General features: G+C 46.5%; 1 long non-coding RNA gene across 1 annotated transcript in view; it reads right to left on the reverse strand.

The window, feature by feature from the left end:
- Positions 1-24,962, reverse strand: part of LOC111846977 (uncharacterized) — a 54,717-nt gene that overhangs the window by 19,147 nt on the left and 10,608 nt on the right. The window contains exons 3-5 of the long non-coding RNA XR_011984948.1: positions 24,604-24,663; positions 14,058-14,222; positions 9,626-9,940 (exon numbers count right to left, since the gene is read on the reverse strand). This is a non-coding gene — a long non-coding RNA (uncharacterized lncRNA). The remainder of the gene's footprint in view (positions 1-9,625; positions 9,941-14,057; positions 14,223-24,603; positions 24,664-24,962) is intronic.

A 24,962-nucleotide genomic window follows, 5' to 3' on the forward strand; every position in this document is an offset into this window, starting at 1 on the left:
CATTTTATAATTAAATTTTTACATTGATTCAAATGAAGAGAAATTGAACATAAATAGATTGCAGATTTGTTGGAAGGCAAGAACTGCACGCCGCTGTGGAACAGCATCATGGGAAATATTGTGAAGCTAGGAAGTGAGTCACCTGGCATTCTGGGTATTGGAATTAAGTGGCCTGGTGGTGCCTAATGAAATCCCAGGCAACACCTTGCTATTGTACCTTTGAGATGTTTGTGTAACCCGAATTGCTCAATGATATAATTGTTCCACGATTAGCGATATAAATTTAATTATTTTATTTTTCTTGGTTATCATCTTTTTTATGGTATGAATTGTATTATGTAACCCTGTAATGCGTAAACTATTTTACAGTTATTAAGACTGTTTATTCTTTAAAGAATCAAAATAAAACTGCGAACTGATGGAACAGCAAACGCACCATAAGTTTATCTGACCAGACATGCAGTACTACTGTGGTTAAAATAAACATGGGTGCTGAAGACCAATTGCTGCACGCTGCCCCCCCGTTTGTCGAAATCATTCTCAGGCAAGAGCAGACAGCCCTGTGAAGATTAAAAAAAAAAACCCCAGCTTGTGCTGTTTTTATGTCCACTGCCAGCTTTGTTGTGAGTTAAATAACTCTTCATCTCCTTTCCTGGTGAGATGCTCAATCAGTCACCTTCAGGGGATTCAGCAGCAGAAAGATGGGGATTCGCTCACAGATCAAAAAACAACAACTTTAAAAACAGTAACCCATATTTAGGAAAAAGGGATGGTTCTCATCTGGTTATCCTTTGATTCTCAGTTTCCCATGAACCCACAGGACATGAAAAGGTAAAAAGTACCCTGATAAATACTTATATCGTACAAAACTATCCACATACTACATTTATGCCTGTGCTTATGCGATTGGCTCTGGAATAAGGAGACCCACTGCAAAGACATGTTTATTTAAAGTTGATTTTGGGTTAATCCTCTTTGATGGTTGCCAGGTTGTGGAAATGAAAACAAGGTGATTAATAATTTCAGAATTACTATAACGACTATAATGACCTAATGGTCATTTTCGTTGCAGTCCAAAGCTTTTCAATAGCAATTTATCTAAAGATATGAAAAGTTGTTTTCCCCCAATCAAATGGCTGTCCATGATAAATGGCTGCTTTGTTTGGGAGGCTCTCTTTGGCCATTCCTGCCTCCTTGTGTGTGGCTATAGGTCGTCATTACCTCAGCATGATTCTATAGCTGACAGCTTGAATGAACATGTGGCGTGAAAGGTGGGAGAAATGAAGGCAGGCCTACAAAGTCATACACAAACGATAGATACCTGAATAGAAAGGGACACAGAGTCATGCATACCTGTGTGTGTGTGTGTGTGTGCACGCTTGTGATTGTGTGTGTGCGTGTGCGCATATACCATATTTGCATGCATACATGCCTGCAAATCGTGGCCCTACTGTAACACAAATCGAGTCAAACCCAGAAGGACAGATCATGAAAAATCGCGTTCACTTTGTCAAGATTATGCCACAGTCTTGCTGGCGATCAATCCGACTTGGCTGAGGGGACTGAGTCCACCAGCACCCAGGAGAACGCACATATAATAGATGAGAAGATGAAGGTTAAACAAGAGCGGATAAGTGAAAACAGCACGTCGGTGCGTGAACGATATCAAAAGAGACACGGCAGGCCGAAAACAGAGGAGGCACGAGATGAAAAAGTGTAAATTAATCTTCCCACAATGCACCGCTGAAAGGAAGAAGGCTCGCCGCTCTTTATCTCTTGTAACAACTCAAGACAAATGAGCAGAGTTGGTGTATTAGGTCTGATGAAGAACGTGTACGGAAGGCAACGACTTTCAGTTTCCCAGTTAATCAAGCTGCCGACGTGTACCGCTGAAAATAATAAAAGGGATTAATCAGCCATCGGCATACAGTGGGGGGAAGGGCCCGCTCACACCTGTCATAGGTGCAGATGATGTATACCCTGCCTAATGAAGGTCTCGTGGGGATGGACACCCCTCCACCATGTACCAATCTTCATCCATTCCCTGTCACCAGCTCATCCGTTACACAGACGAAGCCATGCATGAATTAGGAGCACACTCAGAGATCTATCAGGGTCTCTGTTTGACCCCCCCCCCCCAATAAAATGACCATCCCCTGACTTGGTAAAGGAGCATCAGGGGCCTTCAATTTCATATCTCGGTCCCCTCCCCCAACTGCAAGCATATGCAATGCGAGCTGTCACTTTGACACCCTTCCCAAGTGGGGCAGGGGGGGTGCCTTTTGGTGACAGGGACCCTGAGGTGTGGCATCGGTGGCGGAGGGACGGGGTGAACCGTCAGCCCTCCACTGGATTAACAGTGTATCCCATGAGCCTTCAGTAAGCACCGCCCATTTCGGTCAGTCTGCAATTTTAAGGTTACCGAGGGAATCTAAAATAACAGGGAAGTGACCCTACCCCGCCCGCCCCACGTAAATATGAAACAGCCATTTGCACTGTCACAGGACTGTATCAGTCAGTGTGCAGCCCCTCTGGCCATCCAATAAAAATCCAGGTAGCATGTAACAGATCATTATGAAAGCTGCCCCCCGTAAATTGCAACAAACCATAAATTCTGCTTGAAAACACATGGCCCCCATCCAGATAAAGCACTAAGAAGATCAATAATGAGTTTATCTGTCAAAAAAGCCAACATTTAAAAGGCAATTAATTCAGACATTGTAGTTCGATGGCATGCGTCTGTTCTCATTTATCTGGAAAAAAGGCAGTGCTGATTAATAGCTGTAAATGGCCCCCTTCCATACTGCTGCTTCTGTAAACGGAGAGGTTTAGAAAAGAGGATCCTGAGAAAGCGCCTGCGCTGGCTGGGACTTGGTTCAGCCTGAGTGTTCCTCTGCTCCGCCCCGGGCTTCGCGTGGTCCATCAGGGCCCAAAGAGCACCAGACACGCTGGTAGAGCGAGCCGCTGCCCCCTGGCCCTGCCTTCGATTCTGATTACACGCTCATTCTGTGGCTCCAATTGTGATTCAAGACCTATTTTGCCACTGATTGTAGTCCAGTTTATGCCATTCTGTATAGAATGGGGGCTTTGTTTCGTGTCTTTGTTTCGTAGCACCAGCTGAAGCCTAAGAAGGGGGGTAGGGTGAGGACAAGTCCTCCTGTTTCTATTCCTGTTCATAGATTATGTTCTAATCTTCATGAAATTCATATATCCCTGGATGGGATGCAAGTTCAGTGCCGGGCACATGCTCACACGATGCATACAATGGACAAAAACTCGATGCTAGTTTGCCTCGTTGCCGGCCTTTGGACTGTGGGAAGAAACGGGAATAAACTCGTGTGACTATGAGAGGATGTGCAAATCCTACGAACTTAAAGCCAGGGGGAAGAATTGAGCCTGTATCGTTGGTGCTGTGAGGCCAAAGTGATACCCATTAAGCTGCCGTTTTATGATGTGAATATTAAAGAAACCCAAACTGGCTGTTTTAGCTGTGATGGACTGAGTGAAACTCCCGTAGAGAAAGGGAGGTATGTGCGGCCATGTGTCATTTTCATGATTATTGGCTTTTCTTGAGTGTAAGTTACCACTTTGCTGGCGTCACCTTTTGAACCTGACATTTGTACGCCCGCTCTTTGCATGACGGGACGTGTAGCAGATTCTCGGACTTGCCGCACGCACACATGTGAGGCGGCGTGCTTCACGCTACTGCCGTGTTTCTGCCACCTTGCTGTTCGCACATGCTGTGGCGAGGTCACGGTGCACGTCGGTGCTTCCGTAGGGTCACGTCTGTGTGTGCGTCTCAGGGGTCTGCCTCTGCCGGAGGGAACTCCATTGTGATCCACCCCTTGTATTTTGGTCCGGTTACATGTCCCAAAAAGGGGGGCAGGATAGAGGGATGATCTTACAAAAGGAAGAATGGATTGAAAAAATTTGACTGTGATAGAGCAGCGCACAGTGGGTGCCCATTGGATAGGCCTCTCCCTGCCAATAATAATATGTACCTTTACAGGAGGACAAAGGGGTGATTAATAGACCGAGTGACATTAAGATTAATTACAAGTGCTAAAGTGCCTCAAAGCATGTCAAATGGTCAGTTTCAAAGGAGGCCCCAAAACAAGTGAGGAACCTTCCAGAACAGACAGCTCTCTAATTATATTATACTAGAATTTAAGCAGGGAATGCCACAAAAAAGGTTGGGCAATGGCTAACGTGACATCAAGCCACATGACAGGGGACAGGACCTACCCTTTCAACTGAGGACTAAAGGGTCTCCGTTTTCTGATTGGCAGATTAAGCCTAATGATCCTCACTGTGACAGTCTGTGTGAGACAGAAACTCCGGTAACAGGTAGGAGCTAACAAACATGCATCACGCGAGCGTCCGGAATACCACAGGATGGAAAAGAGGCAGGTTTTTCAGGAGCTTTCATCCATAGCCAGTCGGAAGGAGCTGGAGGCAGCGATGCCTTGAACCGCTGCAAGAGGCTGCGCCGTGTTCGACCCGGAAACCGTACAAGTCTTCAAAACAGGAAACAGTTAAAACAGGAAAGACTTTTGAATCGTGTCACGTTTAGAGACTCACACGACTTGAATAAGCACCTATATCATTTATAAATCCAAGTTTAGTTTTTAATGCAATGTATTTTAGTATAAAATGTATATTCGGTACCGTGATATGATAATATCACCACACCTATATTAGGGTGTAACGTCTGTTTATAATTTCATAAACGTTCAAAAACGATGCAGAATTCCTTGTGTTTCTTTTATGTTTTTATTTGGTTCAGGGCTGGACTGGCAACAAAAAGCTGTCCAGGAATTTGTCATCAAGCAGCCCCAGCTTGATATCTGGCAGCATCCCCCTCCATGTATTTTGGCCCGTCGCGATCATATAGGTATATTATGCCAGCGTTAGGGAAGGCAGACCGGCCTTCACAAGACTGGCCCACTGGGAAGATTCCCGGCTTCTCGATGGCCAGTCCACGCCTGAATGGGTTCCCTTGTTCCTCTTCTCTTGGTCACATGATTCATTTGAATCTGTAACAGTAACCTGCTCCAAGTGTATGGTGTGTCAGTAGGGTGCCTAGGAATGGACAGTATTTTTATGGGTTCAGCCATATCCTATTTAAATAACTGGCCTGTTATTTCTTAGTTTCAGATGTTGGGAACAAAACACTATAATGTTTCTCGGGATTCAAGAAGACTGAGCCTAACTAAAGCGTGGTGAATATGAAAATACTGACAGTCTAATTCAGTGCAATTATTAACACACACACTTCATGCCACTTGCACTTGACGCTCTGACAAAATGTTTCCCATCCGATGTGTAATAAGTCCCTAACATTAGCAAAGACACATTACGCTGATGATGATGACAGTCACAGGCAGGTAGTGACCTCAGTTGCCCTAAAAAAAAACAACATCGCACCACAAAATGACACTTTTTTATCTAATAATTCTGAAAAAAAGGCAATTGGGAGCATAAAGTTCATTTACAAAGAACTAACAGCGGAAATCGCAGCAATAATGTAGTGGCGAAGAGAAAAAGGGTAATTGGTCTGGTAAAGATCGCTTCCCCCCGCATTATGGTGTACTACACAATAGAAAGGTCGCCAATTAAGCAGTCATGAATACCAAGTGTTGAAGCTGATGAAAATAGGCCAATGGTTTAAACAAATTTGCAAGCAATTTACCTTTTCACAATGTTGGCAATCTGATGCAATTTGCTCGCAATTTCGCCGGCTTTCAGTAGCACTCCGAGCTGACATTACACAGACCAAATGGCAAAGAGGAGAGAGCAGAAAATGTAAAAGTATTTTGGCTGCTTTGAGGTACCAGGATGGCGCTTCATCTGAGAAAATTACAACAATTAGCATAAGTGCCGAAAAAAAAAAAAATCAACACTTTAAATGTCAGCAGTGGCGGTCTGGCCACGGGGGAATGAGGGAGGCATGTGAGGTGCTCGCGGTCGGGCGAGGCGGCGGCGCTGGAGGGGGCCGGCGATCGGCCGCCGTCCGTGGCCACCGAGGGCTCTGCAACCGCAGTGACATTCCCTAAGTTCCACAGAAACCTGTCACTCCACCATCAGATTCTGCACTATCACCACGACAACTGGAAGTCTTCCGTGGACCCATCACCTTCCCCCTACCCCGATGCCATGCCTGACTCTACAGTTGTATTGTCAGAGATGTGTTTCTTTGAGTGTGACGGCCTACCTAGTCCTGCATTTTGGGGGGTTGGGGGGGAATCATACTTGAAGAACATGCAACAGGTACCCCCCCCACCCCCCACCCACCAAAGTATCCCTAAATATAGCCTCCAGATAATAATATTACACTGGAGATATGAGATAAAATCACTGGCAAGTGAGGCAGAATGTTAACATTAAAGACAAATCCGCAAAGACGTTTTGGATTAGGATTGTCAAAAAAAAACTTTAGAAATATCTAGTTAAGCACACGTCTTAGTAGTTACAGCCTTTGTCATCTCTCCACTACTCTTTAAAATGGAGCCTAAAGAATCGTATCTTATTTGCACCCTTAGGGCAGCCATTTGAGAAAAAAAAGAATAACAAAAAAAGAAGATTGAAATCCTTTGTCTTTTGGCGGTGTGACAACTGAGCACACAGTCAATCTAGCAAATTATAAATCTATAACCTGAGTAATAAACAGCAAACAAACAAAGCAACGGATACATTAATTAATTAAAAGCTTCCCCCAGCATCTCTTCATGATGGGCCCCCTGAGGGGCCCCATATTTCACCCACCCTCACTAACAGTCAATAAAAGATAACACCACGACCTGATAGGTCTCCTCAGCTGATAGGCTTACTTAACATTTACTGGGGATAGAGCCTTATTAAAGGCAGACGAATCGCCCAGGGTTCCCGGAGGCTGTGTCCTGTCCCAGGGGGCGGCTGACAGGGTGGGAGAGGAGGTGAGAGAGCCCAAATGATTTGGTTTTGGAGACCAAGGTGCAGCTGGGGTGGGCGGTGAACCGGGTAAAGGTTGTAGCCGTCTTTACCCCGAACGACAGTGACGTTGACGAGCATTCGCACGTAAGGATGACAGGCTGATGCAAGCCAGTGGCCCCGAGATTCCTCCCGTTCCTTGATTACAGCTGATAATTTGGGGGTGTGGGGAAACAGGTGAGGGGACAGAGAGGGGAACCTACCGCGTGCCGTCGAACTACCAGTGCGTACATCAGCCTGACAGCTAATTAGAAAAGATACAGATTTGTCCCGATGGAACAGATGTTGCCTAATCAGGCCAGCTTTGAGAAGCCTCACGCCAGCAACATTTCATGCGCAATTTAACTATCTAAAAGGAATAAAACACTTAATGCATTGTAAGGCCCACACAGCTGTTTCTCTCTTCAGAAGACTCGCTGTCAAAAATGTTATTTTGTTCTCTCTTTAAAATGACACGCTTTATGTTACTCTAGTAGGGTGGCTATAATACATTAATTGATGTAAAAAAAATGCTGTCACGTAGCTGCCAAAACTGCAGTTATGTTTATGCTGATGGCACAGAAGATTGACCACATATTCGATTATTTCCAGCTCGGATCACTTCCCATGTCCCAAGTTACAGCTCAAGTACCGCCTGACAGAATTTCACACAAAATTGCGCTGGAAGGCATAGACAATAATGTAATTCAGACAAGTTTGTTGAGAAAGTACCTGGGCAACGACAGAGTTGCAGCCATGAAAGCTCCTTGCTTTACTTTCAAAAAGTGAAAATGCTAAACAATACAAAACAGACATAGGGATATAAAACAATTAATTGTACTCATAAATAACATAACAAAGATGAAAGCATTTCCGAAAAATGGTTATATAATATTTATTTAAGTATTATGGGTGTTAAATGATCCTTCACACAAAATGGTGTGTGTTTACATAGAGCTGTTTCCAGGAGAGTCTGGTCAACACAGTCTCCTCTATCCCTACCTTCATGCCAAGCCTTCCAGTCCCCCCCCCCCCCAGCGCCAGTAAATAGCAGATAATGACAGTTCATCTACCGTTTCCATTTTTTTTTTTTTGCATCGCATTTGAAAAGTTTTGAGCTCTCTATGGCACCATGACAACAGCCCACGTCATTCCATCACCTTCTCAACAATCTCTGCTGCTATGACAACCAGACAACATTCAACTGTCAATTTTTAAAGTGACACGGATGTGGACAAAAACCTAGTGGATTCTTATTCATTAAAAAAATTTATATATGACGACTGAATATTTAATTACACTTACACACAAATCATTTCAATATGAGTCACATGTTAAGACTAAATTTGTTCTTTTTTAAACATAAGTTCTGACATTCAATAAGTTAAAACTATATTAGTTCTCAACTTTTCAAAATACCACAGTTAACAAGCATATGGGGGGGGGGGGGGGGCGCTCAGAACAGCAATCATTTCCAAATGACTGTTAAACATACATTTTCCATTTACAAAAAACAATAGTATTTCTACTTAAGTCACAAGGGAAATTTAGAAATAAATATAATCATTCCATCTTATAATTGACACAATTATTCATCCAATTTCCACATCTTACTCCGTGTAAGATTGTGGGGACCCTGTTGTCCATCCCAGAATGCAAAGGGCACTAAGCGAGTAACGCCCCCCCCCCCCCCGGATAGGGTGTTAAGTGAATTATAGGGAGCAAATCCATTTCAGAAGAGAAGAGAAGAATGATACTTTATTATTCCCCATGGAGAAATTTTAGGGACACCGATCCAGATAAACCGCATGTCTTTGGACTCTTTCAGGAAAGCAGAGAACCTGGAAGCGGCCCCCATGAACACAGAGAAAACATGCAAACACTCAGAACTCAGGTGGGAGTGAAGCCCATTGGCCTGGCGGCACCATGTGACCATGCAGTCCACTGGCACACCTAGGCATGGAAAAAAACGTTTCAGCTAATAGGAGGGTCACTAAAAGGTGAGGACGGCATTTTGAATCTTCTAATCCTGGTGTTGATTAACTGAGGAAAACATTTACTTTCATATCTAATGGAAATTTGTAGAAACTTATTAAGAATTGCTTTGGTTTATATTGTTGATCAAAAGAGCTGGTCTTGGAATGTAGAAGACAATTATTAATAAAAACCAGCATAATTGTGAAGGAAGGATCCTCAAACGAGCAGCAATCTCCTGGTCTCATTTATCATCAGCACAAGTAGCTGTACTTCTGTTTCACTTGTGCTCTGTTCTGACTCCCCCCTCGGGCCCGCAGCCCTGGCAGTGCCCCCAACAACCAAGGCGATTTCATCCGATCCGCCCTTTGACAAGTAATCTAGCTGAAAGCTTCAGAATTTGCACACTCGCAGGGGGAGATAGCAAGCAAGAGAGGGAGCGAGAGAGAGAGAGAGCAGCTGATGAAATCTGAGCAGTTATCATGCTAACCATTACCTGTCAGGTCCCCACGCTTCAATTTAAGGGTGCATCAATTTTCTGAAGAGGAAATCAAGGGCGAGGGAGAAAAGGCGCGCGGATAAACATTGACAAAAGGCTCGTTTCTCCTCCCTTTATTTATAACGGGCCGCTGCATCGCCTGGCCGCTGAGGGCTCTATCAAACGGTTGGGCACACTGCTGACGTTTGAAGTGCCTTTCCTTACCTGGCAGGATGGCTGCTCTCCCACTTTTCTTTAAGGTCGCTGGCCAGGCCTTCCCTCCCCCAGCCATGTGTGTGTGTGCGTGCGCGCGCGTGTGTTTACAGGGCAAACAGGACTGGTTAAGACAGGAAAACGGAACACTCCTCACCGGGAAATGTGTGCCAGGGTAATCAGGCCGGCATACCAGCGATTGGCAGCTGCTTCCGGGATTATTTCAGGTGTCTCCACGCCTTCACCCCTCTCCGTCTCAAACCTCTCATCCACCCACCTCCGCCTTCCTGGCTGGAAGTACCCTCACAGTGCCCTGGAGCCACACACCTGCCACAGAGGAGAAGCTGAGGTCACTGGAACCCCCTTAAATCAGCACCCTTTGTTAATTACAACCCGCAAACACGGGGTGTTCATGACCTCGGCCTGGGTCAAGCCAAGGATGTTCCTGCCAAGGAGCAAACTCTTAGCCGGGTCGCTTAGCCGGGTCATCATCAGCGATTAGGTGTGAGGTTAGATTCGGCTCTGCAGCCGGAGACCGGATCACAGCGTCAGTATTCCTCAGTATTCCCAGTGTTTACTGAAGCAAAAAGCTATTTGAAGCTTAGGTGAAGATAATTACTAGCTGTCCTGTGGTATAGGTTTGCAGATTGAGGCCTGTCACACGTTCAAATGAATTGTGTAACGTGAGTGGACGCTACTGAAGAGTTTTACAGCAGCACAGATTTCTTCCTCTGGTTAATGCTTCTCTGAGCGTTTTAAATTTGGGAAAAGAGAATCCAGGTCGACATATAAAAATGTGTGGGCTACACACGGAATCATAAAAAGTTACTGTAGATGAACAAATATAGACTGGTTTTCACAGTAGCTTGTCTTTCCCTCATTCAAGTACTTTAGATTCCATCATACTATGATTAAAATAGTCAATCACTGTTTGTTTTCCATTTTAATGCAATCAAGACAATTATGCCCAGATGGAACAAGTTACGACGCCATTACCAGCTTTCATTCCAAGCCAGTTGTTATTGACAATAGTCTGGCATTTTAATTGGTCAGGTACTGCTGTTGTCATCTGATATCCTTATTCACTGTGTTTTTTGTAGCTGCTGTTCTGTTCACTAGAACATGGCTGTTTCCACACCAGGAAACACAGAGCACAAAAAATACAGTCTCGCGGGCAAAGAAATCATCTGTTCGTCTTGTTAAAATAAATTGGTATGCATGTCGGGTACAAAGCTTAAAAATTCGATCCATCTTCAAACCGATTGCCCTGGTCAGGCAGGCCCTGGTTGAAATGCTAGTCCATTGCAGGGCACACACACTGCAGGGCACACACACTGCAGGGCACACACACTGCAAGGCACACACACTGTAGGGCACACACACTGCAAGGCACACACACTGCAAGCACACACACTGCAAGCACACACACTGCAGGGCACACACACTGCAGGGCACACACACTGCAAGCACACACACTGCAGGGCACACACACTGCAGGGCACACACTGCAAGGCACACGTACTGCAGGGCAAATACATTGCAGGGCACACACACTGCAGGGCACACACACTCACAATTATAACATTTGGGCAATTTAGAGATGTTAATTAGCCCGACTGCACATCTTTGGATGGTGGGAGGAAGCTGGAGCATCCAAGGGAATCAATCCCACGCAATACAGGGAGAAACTCCACATATACAGTAGAGGCATGATCCAAACCCGAAGCCCCTGGGAGACCCACTGATCAATAATTACAGATCCTTTAGTAAATATATTTGCAGCTGTCTGCATGCAATAATCAGATTAACTTATTCAGTTAAAAAAGCCGTATGATGAAATGTACCACTTGTGATAAATTTGACAAAATGGCTGTGACAACATAATTCGGCACTTAGTTTCCTTGGCAAAGGAAGGGAACCAGATTTCACCTGCCATACTGTCAAACGTAATGAATTCAATTACTGTAAGATGATAAGGAAATGTAATTACTGGTAATTGTTTTGTTCCACATTGCGATGTTTGTCACCACCAAAACAAAATAAGAAAAGCATCTTATTTCTTAAAGTAACCTGTCAGATAGTCAGACTTGGTACATGGCTACATGTGTGCTCTGCTATCAGACACCCACAGGCTGCTGGAAGGGCATGTAATGGGATGTGACCTGTAACTTAACCCTTTTAACCTCTGCTACAGGCCCCGCTGGGAGCCTCTTAAACACCAGCCACAGGTCCCACTGAGAATCCTGCTTAACACAAGCCAAGTGCCTAGTGGGGGTCCGACTTAGCACAGACACAGGTCTCAATAGGAGCCTCTGCACCGCTACATTTAATGTTTGAATCCCACCTGACTCACGTGGATGGGAACTTTGAAAAACTGGCCGTGACGGTTTCCATAGCCCCGGAGCCCCACGAGGTTAGCCAGTGTCTGCCTCTCTCTGGCTAATAAACACCGCAATTTCCTTTCTGGACGTATCCCCCTGTCGGGAGAGCCTGGCGATTTTACGCCCCTCTCCCAGAGCAGCAGTCCGTTAACAAGCTGAGTTAGGCCAGCCTCTCGCCGGGGTCCCTGTGCAGGACTGCCCTACACGTGTTCCTGGGCCGGCCCAAAGGAAGCGTCCTGCGGAGCGTGTGAAAGGCGCAGAGCGACACAATGGCCCGGCCCGGATTCCTCCATGCCTCGGCTCGGCTCTCGGCAGCCGGCCCGCGCATGACAAAGGAGGCAGGAAGGCATGAAGTTCCTGCCTATGCAGGATATTATGTAGGGGCCCTGCGACAGGGCACGGTGGGGGTGACCGGCCCCACAAAGAAGCTGGAGGGGCGGGCGGACAAAGGGGGATAATGAAGGGGATTCCTGGGGTCAGCAATGCATTACAGCAGCCTGGCCTGCACCAGCGTATATACATGCGGAGGGATACGGGGCAAAGGCCGGACTGAGGCAGAGATGGGGCAGCTTTAGCATGGATCGAGGGGATCCAGAACCAGACACTCTCCAAAGTGCTCACCTGCGGAAGCAGGTCCATTTGTAAGGGGTTATATTCTACAAGTCATCTAGGCAGCTAGTTAAAAGCAAGTCTTGGTTATAATCCAAGTGAATTCCATTTGTGGAGTTAAAACTGCTGCTACTTCCTTCAATAAAAGCCATTTTTATCCTCCGGCGATGAATGGATGGATGGATGGACGCAAGCAGGTAAGAACGAAAAAGAAGAAAAAGGAACTGCTAAGCCGTAGCTGCCGTTTGCGGCCTGTTGACATTGTTGTCATTGACAAAAGCCTCCCCTGTGAGAGACCTGCCACAATCCTGCTCTGAGGCCAGCACACACTGATCCCTGTCAGAACACAGGGAAGGGATTAGCAACAATGGGAACTAATTGCCGGGTATCGAGTGGCACATGTTCGTGCCTTAGAGTGAGGAGTGGTCACATGAGCAGTGGCGGTTGCCAGATTTCGCTTCCTCCCACCGGATTGGTGTTTTCTGCACCCCTATGTTTATGCCATTCACACATCTTTGTTCTTAAGTTTTTTTTTTTTTTTTTAATGAAAACATTTTTCTGGTTTTTAATGATGAAAGAAAAAAGTGGAAAACCTGCAACAACTGCAGAATGTGGAAGTTAACGTAAAAATTTACAGTCCGCTATGAGAACAATTTGGTTGCAACTATACATATATACATAACACCTCCACATTTATTAATTCCTACTTTTTAAATATGTATTTTTTTAATCGGAGGCTTTCTAAAATCACTACTACTAGAAAATGCCAGTTAACTCCTTCCCAGTCAGTCTCCAAACAGATTTTACCCTAATACAGTGTTTTCCAACCCATCCCATGAGGACTCACAGACGGTCCACGTTTTTGCTCCCTCCCAGCTCCCAGCAAGGCAGTCCTACTGTCTGCAGGTTCCCGAGGACTGGACTGGGAAACACTGCCCTAGTACACACAAGGGGTCACCAGGGGTCACCAGGGAAATCAGCGTCACATCAGGTGATTGAAAAGTCTCCCATCTGGAACAGTAAACGAGAGCTGACTGCGTTCAGTAGGAAACCCCTCCCACCCCCCAGGGCAGGACGAAAACCCTTCAGGCATGCGCTGACCGTACCTGGCCACAGGGGGCGCCATGCCCTGTTCATGTCAGTAGAAAGTGGCTTGGGACCAATCTGGATGTAGAAGCAATTTTGGAGTTTGTCTATGCGTATCTGCCTCGATTCATTACTCTGACTTCTATGGCTGAGAACACACACAGCCTTCAACTTGATAAGGTCCATTTCTGACTCACAAACAAGAGGTCACATGTCAGCGCCTTCCATGGACACAGGAAGATACTGGCAAAAATTCACAATAGCACTGAATGCTCCATCCTTGGGGTCACATCTGTGGCGCTTGTGTGTCGACAGCTCGCACAAAGCAACGTGTCGCCGCCGTGCCTCCGTTTCATGAGATTACTTACAATTAACACACCACTTTAAGGTTTGGCAGCACTCCTGCTTGGCATCTCACTCTCAGCTCTCCGAAGCCGGCGATCGCGCCGTCCGCCTCAGCTGACCCTATCGAGCGGGTCAAAGTCATTTCCTTCAATATGTAGATGGGAAGGTCAGCCTCCACCCAGTAGTGCCTGCAAATGATGGGAAAGCTCACAGCACAAGGTAATGAAAGTTTGCATCAAAGTGACAAAAATGGGCCTGAACTATTGCTGCTTCCAATCAATGGGGACTGGACTAAATAAATAAAAAAAGAATGAAGATTCACAGGCATCGATCGCGGCCCAACACGAGCGGCATGAACGTCTGGAGGCCCACTTTGCTAATGCTCCGCAGTCCCCCGCGAAGATCAATGAAACTCATCCTTTCTGTGGCATCCAATTACCAGCAGAGAGTAAAGGAGCCTTTGCGTGATAAATCAGCACAGTCCGTCCAAAAGCGGGCGAAGCCTAGATAAAAGTTTATCGAAACACAAATACCGCTTGAAGCAGCACTGGTCGGTCGCTGAAGAAAACACCAGGTTTGAGATGTTACTCTAGTAGCGTCTGACTGTACTGTCAGCGCTGGGAGTGATCACTTCTGTTTTGGCATTTGTCCCATGAAACAAGAAAGACATCATTTATTAACTGCTTTAACATCGCTGTGTATTTTCATTTGCGTTTGGTTTTTGAATGAAACGGTGGGAGGAAGCTTATGGTGACAATTAAAATGATGAGTCCACCACATTTGCTGATATGCTGAATACTAAATGTTGAATAAGGTTGCACCTGAGGCTTTCCCTGGTTTGGTGTCTTCAGTTTGTCCTATTGAAGCATTTCCAATCCTACAATGAGAGGAATTACCTTCACCAAACGGATATTCTTCAGAGAATTTTTAGTATCATTAAATTTTTTTTCTCCTTATTAAGAAGGTAATGATTCAGCAATGAGTAAAGCACAGAAAAATGGCACTACAGTCAGCAACGTGAAGATTGACAGAATTATCCAAGAATCAGCTGCACTAAATGTTCTCTCAAACTGCACCAACTCTTTCCAGCAAAATCATATATTGATGGATTATGTCTTAATAATTGCAAAATCTTCCATAAAAAAAAAACATTGCTATAGTTATTTTTAACTGCCGACAAAACAAGCAATGGAACTCGGTCTGTTGATTATCTTGCTTGAAAATTCAACACCAAGCATGAAATACACATGGAATACTAACACAAGATATTATCTTTAATTATCCCTCCATCAATCAAACAGAATGGTGTGAAATATGGGGCAAGAATCATGCCATTCAAAGCTGATATTTTTTCCACACTGAAATTTTTCAGTAAGTTGCAGTTATTCATAATGCAATTTTTTTCAGATCCATATTGACTTTTAAATGGATTCCTAATGCATCCATTATTCCAAGGCTTCTCCCACAGATGTGTCCAGCTATGGGCTTGATAAATAGGTCTATCAAGAGCATTCTGAAGCAACACTGTTTCTTTTAAGGAGCCACTCAGCATTTCGCATTGGTATAAAATATAGATACTTTTGCAGGGAGAAATGTGTTGTCTCGATTTGGTGGCTCATCCAGATGTTGCCAGAGGTTTACTCTCAGGTGGGTGGATGTAGGTTTTAAACCCACGACCTTCCTGTCGCAAACCAAGACCTCTGTGGGCCCCATGCTTGAGGTGTCTTTAGGCTTCAATTGAAAGGTCCATTGGATTCCAGTTCTGGCAAAATCCATTTTTAAAAAAAAAGTTACTCCAAGATGGCCACTTGACTTCCTCTGCTAGCCCCTGGAGGATGGACCCCCCCCCCCCACTCCTTTGAGTCTGGTTCCTCCCAAGGTTTCTTCCTTCTAGTGAGTTTTTCCTTGCCACTGTCACTGGGGGCTTTGGGTGGGGTGAGCGCTTTGATGAAATGTTATGAAAATGTGCTATACAAATAAAACTGAATTGAACTGAAAAATAGCATATGGGTCTGGAGGACGGAACGGTAGTTTTCAATGCAAATAAAATAGGCTTTGGGTATGAGGATGGCCAGCAACACGGTCTGGATTTGTCGTGTGAGGTTAAAAGTCAAAACAGAAATCCGTTTTAAATGATCAGTCACGAGGCATCAGTGATGGAGTCCATTTTGCTTCATTATCCCATTTATTTCAAATGAGGTTATGACATTACAGCAATGCATTACAGCAAAACAACCTGGGGAATTAACAGGATTTTTAACTCAGGGTTTTCCAACATGTTGTGTGACCCGGCCTTTGTTGCATAAGATAGCAGGAAAATTGTGAGGATGAAGTGGGTACAACGGGAAGAGAAGATACACCAGAGTAAGGTGCCACTAGCATTTACTTAATCTCCTGCAGTAGTCATTAATTACTGGTGTTGCTGGTGTTAATTCAAACAATGATGTGTTTAATTGTCATTAAGGGTATTGATAAATGAGGTGTGTGAGTGTGAGTGAATGGTGTGTGAGTGAATGGTGTGTGAGTGTGAGTGAATGGTGTGTGAATGGTGTATGGTGTGTGAGTGTATGGTGTGTGAGTGAATGGTGTGTGAGTGTGAGTGTATGGTGTGTGAGTGTATGGTGTGTGAGTGAATGGTGTGTGAGAGTATGGTGTGTGAGTGAATGGTGTGTGAGAGTATGGTGTGTGAGTGTGAGTGAATGGTGTGTGAGTGTGAGTGTATGGTGTGTGAGTGAATGGTGTGTGAGTGTATGGTGTGTGAGTGAATGGTGTGTGAGAGTATGGTGTGTGAGTGAATGGTGTGTGAGTGAATGGTGTGTGAGTGAATGGTGTGTGAGTGTGAGTGAATGGTGTGTGAGAGTGCCTTGCGATAGGTTGATGCCCAATCCTTGGTTTTTCCCTGCCTTGTGCCTTTAGCCTCTGAGATGCCCTGTGACTCTGAATAGAACAAGCAGTTTCAGATAATGGATGGATGGATAAAGGATTTCATTTTTTTCCCTTTGGTGTTGTAACGTGTCGTGTCGAGTTCTGTGTCAAGTTAAGGTGTAGAAATACTTCTGCCTGATTTGTAACCTACTGTAACCTACCCAGCAAGCACTGCACCTTTAACTGCTGTCCTGTGTTTATTTCTGAAAGAGATCTGAATATACATATTCGGGTGTGTGCACGTGTGTGTATTGATCATCATTTGTGCACTTTGACACAAATCCTGGGGTAAATCAAGCCAACCGTTGCACCCCATCAGTTAAAATTCTTCTCTCAGGGGGGTGGGGTGGGGGGGGGCATTACCGTGTTAATTTATGGGGTGCACCCAGGGACCTATAAATCAGCAGCCTTAAAGAAGCTGACCCTGCCGACAGCCCGGACGAGACGAACAAGCGCAGGTGAAGCAGACAGAGGGGCGTGGATGACGCTGAAAGGAGATTCATTGAGGTTTTGCAATAGGAGTTATTTTCATATTTCTTGTCAGAAGCATCTGGGAGAGCAGCAGATTACCAAAGTCATTACTGTTGCCTAGCTTTGCAAGAGAAAACAGATGATTATTATTGTTTTTATGAGTTTAATTATTCCACGAAACCTGACCTGGATAAATGGTTAGAAAATGGATGATTTCAGTAATGTTTGTAATATAATATTTTGAGCTATAATATTGTGATTTTGTGGTTAGTCTGTCCAGTACAGATATATAAATATATATCCAGCATTTTCTGCATGAATGTCTGATTTCACTTCCTCACTTAAGCACAAATACGTCATGTGACCTGTGGCCTTGTTTCTACGGTGACTAACAGCTTGCCTGTCAGTTTCCCAGTGTCCTTTGCTCCACTCTGTCACTGTCTGGTCACAGATGGCTGAGGGGCAGTACTGTCTACCACGATGTATACTAATGGAGCACGAGTGGGCAAAGTCCAAAGGGTCTGTTCCAAAATTGCAAGCCCCCCCCCCCCAACCCCATCTTGCTTTTGTTGTCATTCACAAGTACATTGTGATGTGTCGTATGTGTGTGAATGTGTCAGAGCATGTGTGTGTGTGTGTGTGTGTGTGTGTGTGTGTGTGTGTGTGTGTGTCGGGGGGGGGGGTCATCAGATTAAACAATTAGTGTCAATTAGCCTGGGCAAAATCATTCTGCAAACAATTGGTCTCCAGTGCCCCGTTTAATTATGGGAGACTCCAGGAGCCCCTCAGCGCGTGACCGGCGAGCTGTGATTCATGTCCAGCTCACACTCTGTCCCTCAGGCTCCATTAATTATCCGACAGTAAACAAATCCTTGATAATAAATGGCACTGGATTGCCGGGTCCTATTAGCATGCCTTATATTATGCAGGTCTGCCGCGGGGAAAAAGAAACTGTCCGGCATCAACGAACCTGTGTGATTAAAGGCACTGGGTGGGGAAAGCAGAAAGGGTGGGTGGGGGTGGGGCAAAAATCAATTAGGGATGCCCAGAGCAAGGTTAAAGCATAGGAAGCCATTTTCAGACAGGCAGACGCATAAGGCACCCCTAATCTCCTCTGCTCCACTGGATCCCAGTTAAGTTAACAGGTGGGAGAAAAGAGTGCCCAGCTCCATCAGGTAGGCTGGACGTGAGCGTGTGAGCACACGCATGCGTGTGCATGTGCGTGCGAATGTCACACCTCCCGCCTTGTACTTGAAACATTACAGGGCATGAAATTAACATATAGAATAATTTGCCTTATTATTGCAAAGGTAAATAGCAGAAAATAAATGCAGAAAAATGAGCATATGGTCATGAAAGAGAGAGGGTGGAGGTGTGAGAAAGCGGTCCTGACCCCCAAGACGCCGGCCTGAACTTCTCAGCCGCCGCGGGACGTGTTTAAGGGGCGCATTTCTCTGTTCACACTGCATATTTCGGATTTAAATTTGCGCCTGCGGTGGAGAAGGACTGTACAGCACACACACGCAAACACGCAGACAGAGATGCAGGTGACGCACGCCCAGAGTGCCGAGCTGCGAGGCGGCAGGCGCGGTGACATGCTAAATTACCCCCGTGATGTATGGCTTAATGAACCTCTGGTGTTGATGGCGGCCTGCATGCATCAGCGACCGAGGGCAGATCCCTCCGCTTCTCTCACTGCTTCCCTGATAAACTGCAATTTCATTTAACCTTGGACGGCCACTTTAATAGCCTCCACAGGACAACTGTCAATACTTCCTGGGATGTGCGGTGATTAAATTGCACTGAGGCTGGAAAGAAATCCTCGTCTTCCCGCGCCCAACCCGAGCCCCCCCCCCACCCCGACCCTGGAGTCATACCCCAAAGACCCCCTAACCCATTTTTGAAGTATTAATGAGACTACCGACTTTGCATTCCAAACAGAAGGAGTGACCCCCACCGCCCCCACGTCGGCGCCAGCTACACCCTCGTGTGCTCTTGATGAACGCGGCTCCCGTGAATCAGCACCTTCTTCTCCCCTTAAATCATGTTTTTCTCTGTCTTTGAACCCAGACTGACACTCTGAGGAATGCAGACTCTTCAGAGATGCGGCTCCGCTTTCACAGCGCATTCGGCCGGGCAGTTACCCCAGGCCCTTCCTGGCGTGCACTGGAGGAAGGACGCGTCGCGTGGTCACGGAATTCGAGGCCTGACGACCCCCAGCGACCTATACCATACTGCCATGGTATCCCGGAATGCCCACCGACTCTCCCTGTCAGTTAAGGAGGAATCATCACAGCAGAGAAGAAGCGTATCAGAACTAAATCATCGGATGAGATTAATCTGCTTAATCTATAACAAAACTAATCCTTTTGGGAAAGGGAGGCTTGAGCTCAAATTAAGCTGTTGTGTTTTAGATGTGGGACCCAATGACGAGAGACGAGACGGAGAGGTGGTCCGGTGTCTTGGTCTGAGTTGCGAAGAGATGCTCCTGTTCCTTCAGCAGCGTGAAAATCCCCCTGGACCTTCTCCGCAAAAGTGACAGAACCGGATCCTTCGCTGTCAAACCGGCGATGACATATTAACACCGCATGAAGGAGGATGCCTCAAATTCTGACATGCCAGAGTGATCGGTGGTGGTTATTAGCGGGTGAAATAACAGGATAAACACCAGTTGTTTTATTCAGAGGTTTTTAAAGACATTTCCCTTAAAAGTATAAATATAAATCTTTTTGAGATGCCCTGCATACATGCATGAGATATATACAAAATATTTTTTCATTCGCAGATTTTTTTATCATGTGGTGCAGTTGTCACAAATAAACAGGAACTCGAAGATCATCCTTTACAGTAGACAGTATGCATGCATCACGCCTTCAATTTGGCAGAACCAGAAACCCATCCCTCTAGAACTAATTTCTAGACTCTAGATCAGGGGTGTCAAACTCCAGTCTTGGAGGGCCGGAACCCTGCACATTTTTTGGTTTCCCCTCATTTAACACACCTGATTCGACTCCTTGCAACTCCTTGGGCTAATTACCACACAGCTCTTGAGCCGAATCATTTGTGGTGGAACAGGGAAAGAACTAAGTTACACGGGGCTCCGGACCTCCAGGACTGGAGTTTGACACCCCTGCTCTAGGCAGGAGGGAGCGACAGGCTCCGGGAGCGAAGGCAGGAGGGAGCGACAGGCTCCGGGAGCAGAGGCAGGAGGGAGCGACAGGCTCCGGGAGCGAAGGCAGGAGGGAGCGACAGGCTCCGGGAGCAGAGGCAGGAGGGAGCGACAGGCTCCGGGAGCGAAGGCAGGAGGGAGCGACAGGCTCCGGGAGCAGAGGCAGGAGGGAGCGACAGGCTCCGGGAGCGAAGGCAGGAGGGAGCGACAGGCTCCGGGAGCAGAGGCAGGAGGGAGCGACAGGCTCCGGGAGCAGAGGCAGGAGGGAGCGACAGGCTCCGGGAGCAGAGGCAGGAGGGAGCGACAGGCTCAGGGAGCGAAGGCAGGAGGGAGAGACAGGCTCCGGGAGCAGAGGCAGGAGGGAGCGACAGGCTCAGGGAGCGAAGGCAGGAGGGAGAGACAGGCTCCGGGAGCAGAGGCAGGAGGGAGCGACAGGCTCAGGGAGCGAAGGCAGGAGGGAGAGACAGGCTCCGGGAGCAGAGGCAGGAGGGAGCGACAGTCTCCGGGAGCGGAGGCAGGAGGGAGCGACAGGCTCAGGGAGCAGAGGCAGGAGGGAGCGACAGGCTCCGGGAGCGGAGGCAGGAGGGAGAGACAGGCTCCGGGAGCGAAGGCAGGAGGGAGAGACAGGCTCCGGGAGCGAAGGCAGGAGGGAGAGACAGGCTCAGAGAGCAGAGGCAGGAGGGAGAGACTCCCCTGTGCCCACGTGCAGGCCGCCTGATGAGCCAGAGCAGGCGCCATCGCTCACGCGCCTCCGTCACGCTCTCCCCGCCCACACTTGAGTTCTGAGAGACAGACACAAACTTCCGCCTTTATCCCCCAGGCCCTGAAAGGATAATTATAGGAAGTTGGGGCGGCAGGGCTAGTGCCGAGTACTTCACATTGTGCGTTGGCTTGACTTGTTTGTCTCTGAGGCTGCCAGCTTTGCTGACAGAGGGCATATCTTTGTTCTGAGGGAGCATCAATAAAAAACGGATGCAATGCCTGGGCGGGGGAGGGGGTGTGAAAGAGAGGCAAAGGGAGATGTTTGCTTTGAGAATTAACTTTCTCCGTTCTCTTGCCAGGCCAGGGGGGGGGCTTCTCTGATCACTGAGCAGACGGAACGTGGCTCCGCTCGTGTCCAGGAGCCCGATGCGTCCCGGGAAAAATCAACAGCAGCAAAGAGTGACTTACAGGCCCGTTTCTGTGGAATGAATCACCGTGTCGACTGCGGTTTCGTATGGTACCGGGCATTTTTTTCATTGCCTTGCAGGGGGGTGAAGCAGTTTAAAAGCTGTTTCACTAAACTACCAAGAGCTCTGTAATTGTTTTCTCAAGTATTAAAGAGTAATTCATAACTATTTCTAATTGCCATAAGTAGCTGGAGACAGGAGATTGACACGTTCTGATTTAGCAAGGGAATTGTGATCAGGTCATATGGTGACTAAGTTTTGACTTTCAGTTGGGTAGAAACACAGTGACAGGGCCCAGCTATTCAAGTTTGAGTACAGTAATGGTCAAAATGCAGATCAAGGTCTCCACGAGTATTAGAAAGGGAGAGTCATTTGCAGCTTCCAATGATTTTCCTGCCAATGGTCCTGAAGGACTCCGTTGGTGCCAGATCATTCTGGTGGCAGCTGGCTAGTCACGCCACGGCGGTAGCCCGGTGTTTGGCCGGTGAAAGGAGACTTAGTTGGCAGTTTCAGCCGCCACATTTACGTCGTTCTTTACGGCCCGGCGCTCCTGCTCAATGCGGGTCGCGCACAGCACCTGTGCCTGGCTTATCTAAGCGGGCGGCAACGGAAATGTAAACAGCCGAGCGCTCCGACAGCGTTTGCCCCCCCCCCACCCCCGCCACGCACCCCCATTGCTCTTTGCGTCACACATACTCGGCACTGACAGGACAGTCAAGGCGGTAAGCGGCGTCTGTGGTTTTTTAACACCTATGAAACACGCCCCGTTAGGCCAGCTAAAGCTACCGCTAAACAAACAGGAGTTTCGGCAGCACCGTACAGCAGACGCTGAAACACGAGGCACTCGAGTGTGTGTGACACCTGTGATTGCGGCAGAATCCTCTCCTGCGGCCCCGAAGCTGTCCTGCCCCGCCGATACCAAGAGCAGTCGTGTTACTGCACATATCAGGAGTGCCATAAACTTTAAAATCAATATTTACAAGTGCTTTTCATATGAGGAAACTGGCCCAGCACGTGGAGATGTCAGAAAGGAAGGTGGGGATCACTGACCGACTCAACTGACTTCACAGCTGACTGGCACCTAAACAACGGCACGGTCGGATTCAGGGGCTACATACGGCCGCCGCGTCTACAGCGTCATCAGAAAGAGGGACGGGGGGAATTCAGCCCTGACCTCATTATTCTCTCCCTCCCCCCCATGTCTCCTGGCAGAAATCTGCTATGACAGGCAGCTTGGTCATTACACCAGACACATCAGCTGTCTTCCTCTGACCCCCGACCACACACACACACACACACACACCATTTAACTAGGCTGGAAGGACGCCCACATAAGTGTTTGGAATTTTGTAATGAAAGGGTTAAGCTCGGCTTCCCAGTGATGCCAGTACTGTGTTTGTTTTCGCCTGTTGCTGCCGCCAGCTCCATCTGGTTGTGAAACATACACACTGTCAAGAATTTACTCGCACTCGCTACCACGGCGCGCGAACGATACTCACCCTGCAACCTTCAGCCGTCCAGAAGGTTTCCGAAATTAAAAGCGTCACCAGCCAAACCCAGGGAAGTCAGGCCTTTCTGAACACGTACGCAAGCGGAAACTGCATCCTGGCCTTCAGGAGCCAACGTGAAAAGAATGTGGGCCTCGTAAATTTCAGAAACGATATAAGCTAAACACCTTCGGTACAGAAGGGCATCACTACAGCTACTGCTTAACAGATAGACGACAATTAAGGATCATTCTCCAGTCAATCAGAATTTATTCATATTTGTAATAGAACAATGCTGCTGCATACACAAGTACCACAGTTATTAGAACAAGGTGTGGGGCAGAGTAATACATAAACAATTCATATAAAACAGTGACACTGTAACACACAACACGCACATGTCCCAAGTGTCAGGAAACACCGATAATTACATAGTCCTTCCTAGACATAAAGAGCAATGTGATACATTTTGTTTTTACAGAACAGTGCAGCCTCAGTCTGTACAGCGTTATGCTGGACAGGTACCTTGGTGGCTGGATTGAGACACGGTGATTTGTAACTTTCACACCTGAGACGTATAAATTCCTCGCATTTGCTATAACGTTTCAATAAACAAGACATATGCCAATGTAAATAACATTGGACCACCTGCAATTTAAAAAAAAAAAAAAAAAAAAAACCTAACATATAAAACAATGGCAACAGTTCGCGTGGAGCCCATATACTTTAAAACCTTGAGTTACCCGGAGACAGGTGTATACAGAGAAACGGCACCCAGCCACCCAGGGTCATGTGATACGCTGAGCGCTGTCTCTGCGCGCTACTTCAGCGCCCTTCCTGGGTGTTTAATTTCATTCCCTCCCGAGTGTCACTCGGCATCCTTGCGGGGAATTAACAGCGAGAAAATACTACAGGACAATTACTATGTGCAGGGTGACCAGAAAGCCGCTGCCCCTGGGCGGTACGTGACATCTGTTACCTAGTAATGGTCTCAAGGAAATGACGGCCGTTTAAAGCGTCTTGTAAATGCGGGTTAAGAAATAAACGCAAAGTAAGCCGACATGTAAAGAGAAAAGGATCTTCTTCCCTTGCTTCACTTCTAGAGTTATTCAGTCTGACAGAACGGACATGTTTTGAACTATTCCGCAACAAAATTAGTATCATTCAAGAATTATTAGCAATAGTAATTGCCTGCATAAACGTTTTACGGTAACTTCGATAAATTTATTTGGACAATATTCGTTTTGTAGAAGAAACAAAACTAAAGCCTAAGGCTATAGTTTAATTGAATTACACCGATTGGCCAAGCAGTTTTTTGATACAAAATTAGCGTTTAGTCAATACTCACCGTAATTTATAAGGGTGACGACATGACCTCCATTGGCCTGTGAACAGAGGCGATGAAAGGCTGTAAAGCAGAAAAAAAATGAATGGCAACGTTCACAACCTTAACCTGTGATTTATATCCAACTCGGTAAAATCATAAACGGTCTTTCAAATATAAAGTCGTGCTTCAGCACGTAAAACGTCTGTTCCCGTTAACAGACACATACCATTTTGATTTTAAAGCATTATTTTCTGTTCTGCGTGAATTATTACACTTCCATTCGCGAAAATCAATACAGATGAACATATGGAAGACAATTAATGGGCATGAATAGACAAACAAGTTTAATAATGTATAAAAAAACAATAGCTTATAAAACT

The sequence above is a fragment of the Paramormyrops kingsleyae genome, chromosome 23 (genome assembly GCF_048594095.1).
Source record: "Paramormyrops kingsleyae isolate MSU_618 chromosome 23, PKINGS_0.4, whole genome shotgun sequence".
NCBI classification, from domain to species: domain Eukaryota; kingdom Metazoa; phylum Chordata; class Actinopteri; order Osteoglossiformes; family Mormyridae; genus Paramormyrops; species Paramormyrops kingsleyae.